Source organism: Hirundo rustica, chromosome Z (assembly GCF_015227805.2).
Source record: "Hirundo rustica isolate bHirRus1 chromosome Z, bHirRus1.pri.v3, whole genome shotgun sequence".
Classification (NCBI taxonomy): Eukaryota; Metazoa; Chordata; class Aves; order Passeriformes; family Hirundinidae; genus Hirundo; species Hirundo rustica.
The window spans coordinates 19164920-19177017 of record NC_053488.1 but is presented as its reverse complement, the minus strand read 5'-3'; the positions used below and the strand labels follow the sequence as shown (position 1 = coordinate 19177017).

General features: G+C 42.9%; 1 protein-coding gene across 1 annotated transcript in view; it reads left to right on the top strand.

The window, feature by feature from the left end:
• RAI14 (retinoic acid induced 14) overlaps positions 1–12098 on the top strand; it is an 89105-nt gene that overhangs the window by 53247 nt on the left and 23760 nt on the right. The gene's annotated exons all lie outside the window — the stretch shown is intronic.

The window sequence follows — 12098 nt, the reverse complement described above, 5'->3', positions numbered from 1 at the left end:
ATTGACTCATAATGGCTTGGAATTTCTTAGTGCAGAGGTCCAAGTCATCAGTTATGTCAAGCGGGCTTTCTCCTCCATGTTTTAATAGGTTTTTAATTTTTAAAAGTTACATAAATATGTTTTTATTTTGGCCATCGAATCTTCAGTATTACAGCTATATTTAGCATTTCATGTTTTTACAATCAGCATAACTTCAGATCTCAAGGTCTTCTTAAGTGTTACTCTGTATACAGTGTATCCAGTGTAACACCAACTTTGCAAGTGTCATGTACGAATTGATACTATGGATTTTTCTTGGGAACCTCCCAAGACTGAATTTATTAGTATCTCTTAACTCTAAGAAGGTAGCTAGGTATTGGTGGAATGATTTTTCAGTTTTACATGGTTACAAAAAAAAAAAAAAATCCTATTTTCCTTCTTTCTCTGCAGCTACTGGGAAGTCAGTAAACATATACTTATGAATGATACTGTTACTAATAATGCAGTTGCAGATACTTCTTTCAATTGCTTGGAATGAATGTGAGTTAATGCTATAAAGATCTCTGCTGCTTCTTGTTCTCTGCACATTTAACTGTCATTTACTTTTAATTTTTTTTCTGTGTCGTGGTTAAAAGGAAGCTTGAGAGAGAAGAAGAGCAGTGTTGCTGTGATGCAGAAATACAGCATGTCAAGTCTCATTCTGTTTCCGGTGCTTTGGGAAATGTAGCAGACCTGCTCAGGTTATTTCTGTCTACGTTTTGAAATATAAAGACTGACAGGTGTGGAAGCAATGACGCTAACCTGGAGAGACATAGCTACCAAATGTGGCCCAGAAATGTTCTCTAGTCTGTCTTAGTAATATTGGGCTATGTCTTGTTTGTGTTTTTATCACTCCAGAGTATTTTTTTTGGTGTGTACAAAATGGGGTACAGTCATCATTTCTGTGCAGACTTGTTTCTTCTGTTTGTAGTGTGATGCCAGTGCTTCATTCCTGCCATGTGTCTGGGCACCTGACACAGCTGGTTTTGCCTGGCCTCAGAAGCTCTGCATAGAGTAGACTCTTCTGCAGCCCAGCACTGAGGTCTGTTGGTGTGCTGCAGGAGCATGGTGCTGGTTTGTTAGCTACCCAATCTGTAACATCAGCTACTCCTGCACTGGGAAATTGTGATCTGCGCAGGGCTTTTTGGGAGAGTTGTCCACCCTTGTGCTCAGATTTCACAATATTACAGAATGGTTTGGATTAGAAGGGACCTTAAAGATCATCTCGTTTAAATCCTCCTGCCATGGGCAGGGACACCCACGCTTGGCCATGTTGCTCAAAGCCCAATCCAGCCTAGCCTTTAACACTGCAGGAATGGTTCCTCCCCCACCTCTCTGGGCAACCTCTTCTAGTTGCTCACCTTTCTCACAGTAAAGAAGTAGCAAAAAGCCGAGTAGCAAAAAGCCTCAAAGCAGTGCCGAAGAAGTGGCAGTTCGGGGCTGGCCCCGTTCCAGCAGGGCAGAAGGAAGCAAGCGCAGAATTTCAGGGCACATGAGCAGATGATGGTAGATTTCCCAGGACCAGGCTTGATGGTGACAGCGAACTCCTGCAGCAAGCAGCAGCCTGGCCGTCCTCTCTCTGATGCTGAGAGCAAGCATGAGAAGCTGCTCCCAGCCCCGTCCCTTACCTGCCCCCAAAACTCGCAGTATCTTCTCCCTCCAAGAGAAACCCCAGAGACTCGAAGAAGTGTAGCCGGGCGCTACAACTCCTCTCCTTTGGCCCCTTTGTTATGTTTAAGTACCCGTAAGTACTCAGTAGTTACTTTCCTAGCAACTTAGGGGAGAAAATTCTACGCGTAAAAAAGAAACAAATCTAACCCCCAACATGGTGACAGCCAGTGTCACTTCAGTAAAAGCAAATAACATCTGACACATCTGTTGGCCTTCTGCAGAAGGTCATAGCTGTGGTGCATGAGGGAGGAACAACATCATCTGCCTGGACTTGTGCAGGATTCTTGACACTGTCCTGCAAAACATTCCTGTCTACAGCCTGGAGAGACATGAATCTGTAGACAGGAGGCAAAATCACCTCCCTTGGCCTGCTGCCCACAGAATTATTTTGATGCCAAACAGTGTATTATTTCTGGTCTGTGAGCTGACATTGTTGCCCATGTCCAGCCTCCTGTCCACCAGCACCCCCAAATCCTTCTTGGCAGGGCTGGTCTCTGTCCATTCTCTGCCCAGCTTGGGTTTGTGCTTGGGTTTGCCCTGACCCAGGTTCAGGACCACCGCTTGGCCTTGTTGAACCTCATGAGGCTCATGTAGTTTGGCTGGTCACATTTCAGGAAGTTGTCTGCAGTGCCATGTGGGAAGGGAGCTCTTTGGATGCGTGTTCTATTGATCCCAGTGAGTATATATTGATGCATTTGTTTACTTAGTTGGGATGAAGCTGACTAACCAGACGAACATGGTGGATTAAATTATGTAACAGAGTGCATAATGTGATTAAAGACTTTGGAATGTGCTTGAAAGCAAAAAGGAGAAACAATTACACATTGCAATACAGGTTTGTTAGCTCCATCATTGTCTGTAGCCTTAAGGTGTGACATGTTTCTTTTAAGACTTTCCTTTCTCATTCTTTTTGTTAACAACTCTACAAGCAAAAATATCATTACTGTCCAGATGTTTGAGATTCAGTAATATAGTGCATTATTTTAAACAGAAGGTGGAGAGGATAATTTTTCATGCTTAGAGAGGTACTTCTAAGTTTTTTATTTTATAATTAGATGGCTTCCTATCATAAAATCCTTGAACTGAAAGGAACAGAGACCAGAACTGAAGATATTCTCTATTTGTCCTGTTGAGTACTTCATGTAACATCTCACTGAGTCCTGCTATGATGTACTTCAGCTTCGGCTCAGTTTTGGACATTACCACCTAAATTTCCTCTTTGTGTCCTCTTTATTCCCTGTCATTTAGGTCCTTGACTTTGTGACTTACTGACATGCAATAAAACGGAGGTGCTTAAAATAATGAAGTTTAGGTACCTCATTAATTTAAGGTATTAGTATTAAGGCAGGTATTTCTTAGAGATTATATTTACAAGTTTTCATTAGGAGGTTTAACTCCTCAGCAGTATCTCTTTTTAAAAAAGGCATTTAAAAAATACCTTGTCAGAGTAATGAAATTATAGTTTTTTAAGACTCACTTGACTTTCCACACCGTCACCCTGCCTTTGACTAAGTTCTTTCTATGAACAATAAATCACTTTTAAGGCCACGGAGCAAATCCACCTTTGGCGTAAGCTGACAAAGTCCCATTGTTGCTCCAACTTACATAGCACAGACTATTGCCAAGCATAGTTGTAATACAACCTATCTGGAAATCTGACTCTGTCATTGTAGTCTTACTTTGCCAGATGGGTTGGTTGTTTTTTCTTTTGGTCCAGTTTCCTTAAACAACAAAATGGGGCTTTCCAGCTTGGAATTTGATAATTTAAATCCACTTAAACTAACAAAAAAGGGTTTTCAAAAAGATCCCGTTTGGGAACATAGGATTGGATTCATTCATGCGCTGCACTTTCCACAAGATCAAGTGTTCAAATGGGCTGTTATTTTAAGAAGCTACTGCCATTGTTGAGGGGAAGTGGAGGGATGGGGGTGGGGGAATGATTTTGGAAAGGATTTACAGTGTATAAATGGTAGCATTTCCTTGTCTTGAAGTTATTTTGTCAGTGTGCCAGTCCATTACTGCCATGTTTGCATGTTTCTGCAAGGTACTAAACTAGAATTAAATGCTTTTGGCTATTAAGTGAAACAGATCTCTGTACTTTTTTTTTTTGAACTGCGATTGAATCAGCTGTTGTTTAATGAAATTACAACAATACAAGAAAGCTTTAGAAACCTCTGCAAATTTGCTCTTTAAGGACTCTTTCACAAAACTATTGTCAATAGCCGTTAATAGAAAAGATATATTTTCATTTGAAAGAGACTGTTCATGCCTTGGAGGCTGAGCTAAAAATAATTTTTGGAGCATATTCCAACTGCAAATACTAGATATTATTATGTACATAGTATTCATTTTTGCTTTCTTCCTTTCAGATCTTACTGTATAAGGAGGTGGGGGTGATTGGCATGAAGAACATCACTTTTCAAAAAATAGATCATGTTTTAATCACCTCTGAGAGAGAATGTTTCCTTGTAATATTATTTACCTTAAAATAAGCTATTGGAAGAAGACAGAGAATGATAGCATAATCTGAATTGGGTAGGACCCGCAGCGATCATCAAAGTCCAAGCCCTGTCCCTGCACCAGACACCCCAAGAGTCTCATCACATGCCTGAGAGCATTGTCCAAACATTTTGAACTCTGTCAGGCTGGTGCTGTGACCACTGGACAGCCTGTTCCTGTGCCCAGCTGCCCTCTGGGCAATGGATCTTTTCTGATATCCAACCTAAACCTCCCCTGACACAACTTAGGGCCATTTCCTCAGGTCCTGCCACTGTGACCCCAGAGAAGAGAGCATGAAGGAGTTGTAACTGCATTGGGGTCTCCTCTCAGTCTCAGGCACGCTTCAGACAGCTTCTCTTCCTGACCCTTCACCATCCTCCTAGCCGTTATTTGGATGCTCACTAGCGATTTAATGTTGTTTTTATGTTGTGGCACCCAAAACTGTCCCCAGCACTCGAGGTGATGCTGCTCCAGAGCAGAGCAGAGCAGGACAATCCCCTCCCTTGCCCAGCTAGTGATGCTGTTCCTGATGCCCCCAGGACAGGGTTGGCTCTCCTGGCTGCCAGGGCACTGCTGGCTCGTGTTCAGCTTGCCATTGACCAGGAGCCCCAGGTCCCTTTCTGTGGCACTGAATCACAGAATTTTTTAGGTTGGAAGAGACTTTCAAGATCATCGAGTCCAACCCATCTCTAATACCTCAACTAGACCATGACACCAAGTGCCACATCCAGTCTAAACACTTGTAAGGATGGTGACTCCACCACCTCCCTGGGCAAGCCATTCCAGTACTTTATCACTCTTTCAGTGAAAAACTTTTTCCTAATATCCAGCCTATATCTCCCTTGTCGCAGCTTGAGACTATGTCCTCTTGTTCTGTCCGTTGCTGCTTGGAGAAAGAGACCAACCCCCAGCTGACCACAGCCACCCTTCAGGAAGTTGTAGAGAGTGATAAGGTCACCTCTGAGTCTCCTTTTCTCCAGGCTAAACAACCCCAGCTCCCTCAGTCGTTCCTCACAGGGTTTGTGCTCCAAGCCCCTCACCAGCCTTGTTGCCCTCTTCTGGATGTGCACAAGCATCTCAACGTCCTTCCTAAACAGAGGGGCCAGAGCTGGACACAGCACTCAAGGTGTGGTCTGACCAGTGCCGAGTACAGGGGAAGAATGACCTCCCTGCTCCTGCTGGCCACACCATTCCTGATCCAGGCCAGGATGCCATTGGCCCTCCTGGCCACCTGGGCACACTGCTGGCTCATGGTCAGCTGCTGTCACCGGCACCCCCAGGTCCCTTTCCTCCTGGGCACTGTCCAGCCACACCGTCCCCAGCCTATAACGCTGCAGGGGGTTATTGTGGCCAAAGTGCAGCACTCAGCACTTGGACTTATTAAACTTCATCTTACTAGACTCTGCCCATCCATCCAACTAGTCCAGATCTCTCTACAGAGCCTTCCTACCTTCCAACAGATTGACACACGTTCCCAGCTTAGTGTCATCTGCAAATTTACTAATGAAAGACTCCATGCCTTCATCCATGTTGTCAATAAAGATATTGAACAGAACTGGCCCCAGCACAGACCCCTGAGGGACACCACTGATGACTGTCTGCCAGCTGGATGCAGCAGCATTCCCCACCACCCTCTGGGCTCAGCCATCCAGCCAGTTCCTAACCCAGCAAAGAGTATTCCTGTCCAAGCCATGGGCTGCCAGCTTATTTAGGAGTATGCTGTGGGAGACAGTGTCGAAGGCTTTGCTGAAGTCCAAATAGGCAGCACCCACAGCCCTTCCTGCATCCATCAGTGGGCCACCTGGTCATAAAAGGAGATCAGGTTGGTGAAACATGACCTACCCCTCCTAAACCCATGCTGGCTGGGTCTGATACCCTGGCCATCCTGTAAGTTCTGTGTGATGGCACTTAATAGAAACTGTTCCATTATTTTGCCAGGTACTGAGGTCAGGCTGACTGGTCTATAATTATCAGGATCCTCCTTTGCACCCTTTTTGTGAATGGCTGTCACATTGGCCAGCTTCCAGTTGTCCAGAACCTCACCAGTGAGCCAAGACTGATGGTAGATGATGGAGAGTGGCTCAGCAAGCTCATCTGCCAGCTCTCTCATCACTCTGGGATGGATCCCGTCTGGGCCCATAGATTTACGGATATCCAGGCATGTCAGTAGTTCTCTGACTGCCACCTCTTGGGTAATGAGGGGACCATTCTGCTCCCTGACACCATGTCCCAGCCCAGAAGGGCAGTTGTCTTGAAGGCAAGTCATCTCCTCACTAAAAACTGAGGCAAAGTAGTCATTAAGCACTTCTGCCTTCTCCTCATCTGCAGATATTAAGTTCCCTCCCTTGTCCAGTAAAGAACAAAGGTTGGTCTTACCCTTCCTTTTAGCATTAATATATTTGTAAAAAACATTTTTTATTATCTTTTACAGAAGTTGCCATTCTAAGTTCGAACTGCTCTTTGGCCTCCCTGAATTTTTTTCTACATGCTTTAGCAGCTCCCTTAAATACTTCCTGAGAGACCTGACCCCCCTTCCAAAGCTGATACATCCTCTTTTTATTCCTAAATTCCTCCAAAACCTCCTTGCCCATCCGGGCTGGACGTTTACCCCGTCGACTTAACCTTTTGGCACACTGGGACAGTCTGTTCCTGTGCCCTCAAGATCTCTGTTTTGAGGCATGCCCAGCTTTCCTGAACTCTTTTGTTTTTAAGGGTTGCTTCCCGAGGGATGCTCTGAATAAGTCTGCTTTCCCAGTCTGTCTGTTCACCCAGGGTTGCCCTGGCCCAGGTGCATGATCCAGCCTTTCCCCTTGTTGAGCTTCATGCAGTTGGTGATTGCCCAGCCTTCTGATTTGTCGAGGTCTCTCTCCAGGGCCTCTCTGCCCTCAAGGGAGTCAACAGCTCCTCCCAATCATCTGCAAACCTAGTATCCCTTTAAGTCTTGTGTCCAAGTCATTTCTGAACATGTTGAAGAGCAAAAGGCCAAGGATGGAGCCCTGCAGAGCCCCACTAGTGACAGGTCACCGGCCCAATGTCACTCCAGTTACTGTAACACTTTGTGTCCCACCCATGAGCCGGTTGCTCAGCCATCACAGGCTGTGTTTGTCCAGTTGTGAGCTGGACATTTTGTCCAGAAGAATCCTGTAAGACACAGTATCAAAAGCTTTGCTGAAATGCAAAAAGATAAAAATAACATCACTGGCTTCCCTTGATCGACTAGGTGGGCTACGTTGTCATGAAAGGAAGTTAGGTTTGACAAGCACGACTTTCCCCACATGCAGCCATGCTGGCTATGATCAATGACTGCATTGTCCTCCAGGTGATTTTCAATACTTCCCAGAAGGATCTTGTCCATAATCTTACCCAGCACTGCAGTGAGACTGACAGGCTCAGTTTCCAGGGTCTTCCTTCTTACTCTTTTTGAAAGCTCAAGCATTAGCCAGCTTCCAGTCAGCTGGGACCTCTCCAGATTCCCAGGACTGTTCAAAAGTCTTCGAGAGAGGCCTTGTGGTGACATCAGCCATCTCTTTGGGTGCTCTCAAATGAATCCCATCAGGCCCCATGGATTATAGGGATCCAGCTGGAGCAGCAGATCCCACACAAGTTTATGGTCAACTGAGCATTGATCATTCTTGCAGCCGTGGTCCTCCAGCTCAGACCACTGGGACCGCCTTAGCCTGGGAGAAATGGACAGTGCTCTACTTTTACACTGACTTGTGGATGTTGACAAACACTCAGTGGTTATGTCTGGACTGACAGAGAAGGACCAATTGGCAGTGCAGAGGGAAACCCATCTGGGCTGCTGGACTGTGGCCCAGGTAGAGGAGTTGGCTGTAAAGTGCATCATGTAGATGCACACAAATGCAACAGGCAGGCTAATGAAGATACATTGATTTGATCTCTGAGGAAAAAAAAAATTACTTTTATCACAGTATATGATTTCTGATGGTCCAGATGGTTGCAATAATGTCTAGGTTTCTGAACATGGTCATAGTAAGAAAGACCACAGGGATCTCAACCTTTGTTTTATCTCTAGCCAACAGATGGCTGAAATCTGGTTCTTATTCCAAAATTTCTTGTAAAGTTTATTTCCATGGGAGATCTGGGTGTAAAAGCTTTTGTCTCTCTAAATCTTTTCTGAAGTTCTTTTAAGGCTCAAATTGTGAGTATTCTTTTTTTGTCCCTTCCCCTGCCCTGCAGCACTTTTAGGTATATAATTTAATTAAGATCTTGATATTAGGTTTCCTGAAAAATTGCTTTCCACGTTAGACAAATGCTCAGAAATGCTAATGAAACTCTAGGCCATGGTTGGATGAATGTGTCCACTGCCAGGATACTAAATTGGGCTAATTAACTTCCTATTATGTTCAGTATGAGCTGATTGTTAATGTATGGTGAGAGGGAATGCTTTTATCTCTACAACAGAGGAGCAATACTTAACTTTGATTTTATAATTTGGCGATACATGAAAAAATTCACTCTGCCTACAAGCACCACTGTATTGACAATCATGCAGGCTTTTAAATGAGATCCATGCAGTGAATTCATGGCAGTGCTTTGTTCCTAGCCGTTGACTGAAATTGTATAGACCATTTCTGATGGTTTTGACCCCTCACTTGACCTTTCCAACTAGAGTTGGAAAATTTCATGATCCAGTTTTTAGTTCTTGCCTGCGCTTTTGACAGAATTTGAAATCAACAGCATCCAGGCTCTGTTATACACATTTTCAAAGGATTTTTTAATAAGACATTTTAGCATTTTTATACCTTCATGTTATTAGGGAAAAAAAAAGAGAGAGAAGGGGCCATCTTCTGAAGAGACAGTAATTAATAATCTTTAGTTGTACTTCAGTTACAAAGTCCTAAACTTTCTGCTTTTTTCTCTTTAGTGATTTCCTATGTTGTAAATCAACCAAATTCCATGTATTTAAATAGCAAACTCCCTATTCCATATAAAGTTCTCTGAGCATTGAGAAGCCTCCCAATGGGTTTTGCATCTTACATGCATGGGGCTTCGTGCAGATGATGTCTGAAGGTCAAAGATGAAGTAAACAGTCTACATTTTCTTGTAGGAGCCAGCTTGTGTCTTTTGTTCTATATTTGCTTTTTCACACAGCTGATGGCTATTCTTAAGAATTTTTGTATTTCATTGTCTTTTAGTGGAGCTGTTGTCTCAGAGGGAAGCAAATACTCTTCTGAAGGGCCCTTGTATTCATGTTTGGTTAGCCTGTGAGCCTCCTGCCCACAGGCAGGATCAGCCAAACCTGTAATGCAGCATCAGGCAGCGGCTGGAATTCCCTGTTAATGCAGCTCCATTTGCAGAGCTGCCAAATACCCAGTTTTTGCCAGACCTGGCCAGCTTTCAACAGGTTTGTCAGTTGCTTGGATCAGAACACAGCCTGGATGGTTGGGAGTTTTTGTATGCCTGGGTTGGAACAGCTGCAGTTTGGCTCATGTGGAGGCAAAATACGCAGTGCCCCACTTTTCTGTGGGGAATGCTGTGGCTGCTCCCTGCCGTTGCCCCATCTGAGCTGGCAGGTGAGCCATAAGGGAAGCGTGCATCTCATGGGTTGGGCCAGAATCAGCCTCTTCAAGGCTAGAGGGGACAGGGTTAAGGCTGCAGTTGTTTTTCAGATTTATATCTACATAATAGGCTGCAGTTGTTTCACATGTTTTTCAAAGACTTATGCAACCAAATGAGCTATATGTGTAGAATTTAGTTATATTCATTGGCTGTTACTGACTTAAAAATGTACTCTAATCTAGGAAGGGGAACAGACAGCCAAAACGGAGCAATGTGTAAATATTGAAATATTGAATTTACTTAAGGTTTGGAGTGTGGTGGGGTTTTTTGTTTGTTTTTGGTTTTGTTGTTGTGTGTGGGGGTATTTTGGTTTTTTGTTGTGTGTGGGGGGTTGTTTTGTTTTGTTTTGTTTTGTTTTGTTTTTTGTTTGGTTGGTTGGTTTGGGGGTTTTGGGGGGGTTTTTTTGGTTTTTTTTTGGTTTTTGGTTTTGGGTTTTTTTGGGGTTTTTTTTGTTTGGGTTTTTTTGGCTTTTTTGTGGTTTTTTTGGTTTTTTTGGTTTTTGGGTTTTTTCTTTGGTTTTGTTGTTGGTTTGGTTTTGTTTTGTTTAAATTTCAAATTGAGGTCTCAGGCAGTAGACTGTGCTGTTAGCTGCTTATTTACTGGACTTATGTTTCACTCTGTTTTCTGCTACCTTCTTTACAGGTGCATTCTGTGTTATGAAACTGCTGAAAAGTAACTGGAAAGTAACTGAAAAATTTAGAAAAGCTCTGAAGTTGCACATGCCTGTGGTCCTGTCCCTAGCCCTCTTCCAAAGTACGGAATCTTAAGTAGTACACTTATTCTGAAATACAAAATAAAAAGTATATTGCCATAATAACACAAAGAGTTTATTTAAAAAAAAATATTAGGTGGTCATATTAATGAGTGGTCTTTGAAGAATGTGTTACAAGTAGATTAATTACTATAAGTACCTATTATTGCACTTGGTTTGCAATTATCCCATGAAGTAAGAGACATTCACTTTGTACAGCTTAATTAAAAAATAAGTAAATCCAAGTAGTTGCTTCAAATCTGAATAGATGAGAAGTATTATGAGTGTAAAAGGTACAGAAGCATCAAGGACAACATATCCTGAGCTGTCCCTTGTTAATATCCCTCAGGTTCATAAGGATATTTCTGCTCATCAGTTCTTGGAGCACTAGATGCAGTTCTTAAGTTTTGCTGGAATTTCATGCTACAAAAATATTTGGTTTATATTAACCTTTACTGAGTTGCTCTCACTCTTTCAAGTGTTTCGGGATTACGTTGCTCTAATGTTCATGACTTTCATATACTAAGGTGATTATTAGCAATTGCTGACCCACAGGCAGCAATACCCAGTGAGTTGTGTTGGAGGATGTAGTCAATGCTCTCATTTTTGGGCTTAATTTTAACTTTGAACTCTGTTGGGCCTTGAAAGGGCTGAAGATGGCTATCTGGTTTTGCCCAGCTTCAGGAAGAAAGTCATTTTTATCTGGGCACATCCTCAGGGATTTGACCTTGTGCTAAAAAGATGATCTGCCAGAGGGGGTGTTATTGAGAAGGTAACTGAGCGCCTGTTTGGACTTTATACATGGACTGTGATCTTAAAGAAACCATGAGAAATGATCTTCCTTACTTCTCTGCCTTCCTTACCCCTCAGTACTTTGCTTTGAAGGCTCAGGCCACACTGCACAGATTTCTGGGCTCTTGAAGTTTTTTGATACTTGATACTTTTGATACTTTTGTCATACTTTGTTAATTTTTCTATCCTACAACTAAAAAAAATAAAAACAGTATGTCTGAGTTTCAGACTTTATGTCAACAAAGCCCTGAAGCTTCTGCTTGCAAGAATCTCTATTGCATTTTGCTGACATTAGTTCCTGAGGAACTTTAAAATAGACACTGTGCAAGAAACTTTATGTGATAAATCTAAATTGTGAGCACTTGTGTTTACAGTTAATAGTGCTTGGAAAGAAAGTCCATACATTTCAGGCTTGAAGTGGGAGTTTGTGTTAATGTGGTAATAGAGTTTGCCAAAGAAAACTGTATGTGAAAATGGAACTGCTGGAGCACAACCTGAGAATGAAAAGTATAAAGCTGCTGGGGATCCCAGAAATCTCTCTGAAGAGCAGCTGGGTGGATATTTTGCTGAGTTTGAGGCTAAAATCCGGAGACTGTAGCTTGCCAGCTCCTGTATTGCATGATGCAATTGCTTCTTTTCTGTAAGGAATCAGTCATTAAAGAGGCTTTCCTTTTATTAATGTCCCATAGCTCAAGGTGTGTATGATTGAAACAAGACTTTTCATGCTATGATGCAAAGCTGGAAACTTTTTATGAAAACTGCATTTGTTGTGGTTTCAGCGGTG